This window comes from Penaeus japonicus, unplaced genomic scaffold, assembly GCF_977035675.1.
Source record: "Penaeus japonicus unplaced genomic scaffold, GWHDUDI00000001_assembly GWHDUDI00000010, whole genome shotgun sequence".
NCBI lineage: Eukaryota > Metazoa > Arthropoda > Malacostraca > Decapoda > Penaeidae > Penaeus > Penaeus japonicus.
The window spans coordinates 13649980-13654979 of record NW_028234412.1 but is presented as its reverse complement, the minus strand read 5'-3'; the positions used below and the strand labels follow the sequence as shown (position 1 = coordinate 13654979).

The window sequence follows — 5000 nt, the reverse complement described above, 5'->3', positions numbered from 1 at the left end:
ATATTAGTTCTCATCAGGTATAGAACGTATCTACCTACCTTCTGTGTAAGCCTTATCTCCGCTGATTAAACATATTACTATTACGGTTGAAATTCGAAGAAAAATGTTAAATTTTAGAAAAAGGCAGAGGGTACGTGGCATTAGCCGTCGTTACCGGCGGCACGACAGCTTTTTACGACAGGCCTCATGGGGCGGTTGTTTATAGACCTCTACAAGGTATACGCAATGCGATGATATGCAACAACAATAATTTGGTGGCATAAGCAATGATATTTGATCACTTTCCCTTTTTCCTTCAGTATAGTAAATTTTTAAAGTCTGTTATAAGGATGTCTTATGAGCAAGTAATGTTACATGAATAGCATACATACAAAAGGGAAATGTACAGAATTGAACTAATACTTGAATCTATACGCTATCTGTGCAGATTCGATTTATGTAATATTTGCCACCATTCGAAGGAGTTACTTGGTGGGAGAACCTGTTTTGCTTATGTACTAGAAATATATAGAAAACTTGTATATTCAATCTCTTTAGTTCTTATGATGTTTTATTGCCAAAATAATGCGTAACGGCGCAGAAAAAAAAACTAATTGAACACATATGCTGATTCCCGTGAATGGGGAGGAGCCAAGCATTTGGCAATGCTATTATCTAATTTGTCAGATGTTCCATGTCAAACTCCTACCCGTTTTCATTCAACATGTTTTACTCCAACATGTTTATTTGTAAACATGTTCATGTAAATTCAATTCTTATGTTTTCAATGTAACATCCAAAGTTTACTTCTTATGTAAATTGATTTGTTGTATCCATATATATGTCGTATGGATTGATATATTCCATTAGAAGTAAACTGTAGTAGATTTATAGTGTTTAGTACAAGGATGAGACCTACATTAGAGATTCGATTTTTTTAAAAGACCTTCATCCACTCCCACATCTAGTTGTAGAAGCACGAATACGAAAAAAGGTCTTCAACCGAAGAAATTTCAAACACGAATTTCTTCGGCGAAGCACCTCTCCAGAGGATTCTTGCAAGGCAACTAAGAGTGCAGGTGTGCATGCTAGTCTTATATAGTCGGCTGAAGCTTTGTACCTGCATTATAGGATTACCAACTTCCTCGTTTTCAACGTCATGCAAACATACATGTTTTAATGGTTTCCTAGTGATCGCCGTAATTTGCTTAGTATAAATGCTATCACGATGGCATTTACATACAAACATACATATATGTTTTGTGTTTACGTGTGCTGATTTAACTTTGATTTGGACAATTCGTTTTTGAGTAAGATATAACTAGTCTTTGCTTTTATTTCTTAACAGTTTCATATCAACTATTATATAAACATACAAACAAATGCACAAATAAATAAATATACATACATATACGCATATATGTATATATATATATATATATATATATATATATATATATATATACCTACACATATATACATATATTCACGAGATATGTATTCAGAAGAATGATTGGTGAAAGAGTAAGGACATTCTCTTATCTTCTCTTCTGTACCAAATTTCGGTAATTAAAAGGTGATTATTTGGATGATCTTCGATGTGGCGCTAACTTTAATCCAAATCGTACTTATTTCAGTATACAGCTGACTGTATTTCTTAGTGTTTTTTAATACCTTTATTATCTCTCCACCAATACCGAAATAGGTATATACCTTGATCATAAATTTATACGGAAAGTACGTTATTTGCGTTCATTGATGATGTAAATTAAAAACAATTGGGTGTAAACTGTTAACTGTTTCATGTCTGATTTAGGATCTATTAGTGCGCCTTTTTGATAAACAAATATCGCATTTGTCAATTACTGTGAATATATCTATCGTCTTTGATTTCCCTCGCTCTAGCGAAAAGACATTTGATAAATAAGCAAAGCATTTAGAAGAAACTACTGATCGATGTATCAGTCGTTTCGGTGTGGGATAATAAATGGAAAATAAGTATGTTTCAATGGTTTCATTGTTATTCATACACATATAATCACACTCCCAAACACACATATATATACATGTAAACACTAATGTATGTACGTAGATATATGTTTGTGTTCGTATATACCGTATATATCTTGAATACGTTCATTTTTCTCTTAAACATATTTATACTACTAAGATGTATGATTTTTTTTCCCAATCTGGTAGAAGCAACCCAACACATTCGTGTCTTAAACATATGTGAAAATTGACATAAAAAGGTAGGTTATGAGCATAAGGGATTTGCACCATTAATTAATAATGAAGAGCGATTTTGTTTTGAAAAGTGTTTCAATTGTTTTACAGGTAAATTTGACACTTTTTGATTAATATGCCCCCTCTGTCCCATTTCATATATATGACTTTTATAGACAAAATAAGTATCTATACATCTTAATATGGTGAATTAAATCACATCTTATTGTAAATTGCAGAAGCTTTAGCATTTATGCCATTCATATCATCACGACGAAACAGCTTTACTCCTCAGTTCCATGTGTATTCATGCACCCTATCTTCCTACAATATATGCACATTTCAGGAAATGTAAATGCCTTCATGTACCTTATTTGGCATAATGGTCACTTTGTGGTTTTTGACAACAAATTAGAACATCTTGAAGTAAATGCACTATCCGTGACTTTGATCAAAATGGAATATTCAATGCTGGGAGGTTTTATTTTAAATGACAGGGTATTTGGGAGAGCCGTAGTAGTGGGTCGAGCATCAAAACCTACATCTCTGCCTTCGGTGTTGCAAGCAAAGCAGTTTCTTCTCAAGGGAAGCACGGTACTTAGGGTGTCTGATGGCGTGGACGATGAAGTTGTAGACGGCGTTGGCCTTGGCGAATACAGAACCCCAGATGGGAAAGAGAGGGGTAACGATGGGCTTGTTGAACATTCCTCCCCAGTTGATGACGAAGTAGGGGGTCCATGCCACGAACCACAGAGTAACGGTCATGAGACGACATTCAACAGAAATCTTCTGGGCCTCCTCACTCACATTCCCTTCTCGTGAGCAGTGACAGCCTTAGCCATGAAGGTATTGCTATAGATATGTATGAAAAATATACCTATACCGTGTAGACATAGAGATAACTCCTAGATAGGACGGTCTCCACTAGGTACCATAACCTTTAGAATTACACAACCTTATTGTACATATAACATGATCTCTTAATGAATCCATTAATTAATGTCTAAGCACCATGATTAAGATTATTTGTCCATTATTTGTATTTTACGTACCTTACGATGGATTTTCAAAATAGATAAATTCTTAACCTTAGAAAATGTCTGGAAAATTCATTAATAGAGCCAATGTGGGAATACTTTTAGTATCGTCTATTTTTCTGCTCGCTCTTTTTAACCATTATATGTTATGGATGTTCGTATATGATTTTCCTTAGTTTTCCCCTTTTCTTCAGTTTATCGGCTTATAGGATTTAAAAATTACATTTTGTTTTGTTTTATTATTTGATTTGATTAGGTCGCTATGAAATTCATGCGTGCCATGCTGGGAGATTTTATTCTACTCAAAAACAAGGGATATGTTTTCCAGTGACCTAGAACACATTCGAATGATATTAGTTCCTTAGGCAGACTCGGTCTTCTCAGCGGTCTCGGCAGTGGTAGTGGATCCAGCGTCAGAGCCTCCATCTCTGCCTTCGGTGTTGCAAGCAAGGCAAGGCAGCTTCTTCTCAAGGGCAGCGCGGTACTTGGGGTGGCTGATGGCGTACACGATGGGGTTGTAGACGGCGTTGGCCTTGGCGAAGACGGAGCCCCAGATGGAGAAGAGAGGGGTAACGATGGGCTTGTTGAACATTCCTCCCCAGTTGATGACGAAGTAGGGGGTCCATGCCACGAACCACAGAGTGACGGTCATGAGAGCAACCTTGCACAGACGGCACTCGGCAGAGGTCTTCTGGGCTTCCTCACTCCTGAGGGACTTGACTCCCATCTTCTTGGCCTGTTCTCGCATTCCCTTCTCGTGAGCAGCGACAGCCTTAACGATGAAGGTGTAACTGTAGATGATATATGCAAGAGGGAAAAGATATACCCATACCGAGTAGACGTAGAGATAACTCCTAGAGAGTTCAGTCTCCGTCAGGTAGTCAGTACCACAAGCAAGCATGTTACCCTCAGGCACATAACGGTTCCATCCGAAGAAAGGAGGAAGGCACCAAGCAAGAGTGAAAAGCCAAGTGCCAGCAATCCTCAGCATCGCACCTCCTGATGTCAGAGGTTCAGCAGATACTCCCTTGACGATGACGTTGTATCGGTCAGCAGTGATGAACACCATAGACCAGATGGATACGCAGCCGAAGAAAGATCCGAAGAAGGCGTAGATCTCACAGAAGAGTGCGCCGAGAACCCATGTCCCCCAGTAAGCGTTGACAAGAAGTGGAGGTGTCATGGTAAGCATCATGAAGAAGTCGGAGATGGCCAAGTTGACGACCAATAGATTAGCAGGTGATCGTAGAGCCTTAGTATTCATAAATACCCAAATGACAACAAAGTTACCCGCCAGAGATAGTGACCCCATGACAGTCATCCAGAACCCGAGAAGGCCATACCAGAGAGGATTCATGGGAGGGAATTGATACCAGTGAGAGTGTACCATATGGAGCATACTTTCAGGCACTGTATCTACCACTGTATAATTCCCATAAGGATTAGTGGTTGGAAGGACAGTGTCCTGGGGTGGCTGGTTCCACGTCGACATCTGCAATTAATTAGTCTATGTATAATTTCTTTACATTACACTGTGTAGTTCCCATAAAGATTAGTGACATCTGTGAAATTAATGAACGTGTACATAAACATCTTAAAAATTAACAAACACATTAACTATATCAATATATGCAGTATATAATTAATTGCAGAGATTCACATGTTTGTCAATAAAGATCTTTGTAGATGTATACACACATATATGAAAATATTTATACGTGTGAATATTTATATATTTATAAATATATATATATATGT

General features: G+C 37.5%; 1 pseudogene across 1 annotated transcript in view; it reads right to left on the bottom strand.

The window, feature by feature from the left end:
• Window positions 1-3029: 3029 nt before the first annotated feature.
• LOC122259746 (rhodopsin pseudogene) overlaps window positions 3030-5000 on the bottom strand; it is a 2908-nt pseudogene continuing 937 nt past the window's right edge. The window contains exon 1 of the transcript XR_015191327.1: window positions 3030-5000. This exon is cut by the window's right edge and continues 937 nt beyond it. The product of XR_015191327.1 is annotated as a rhodopsin pseudogene (transcript).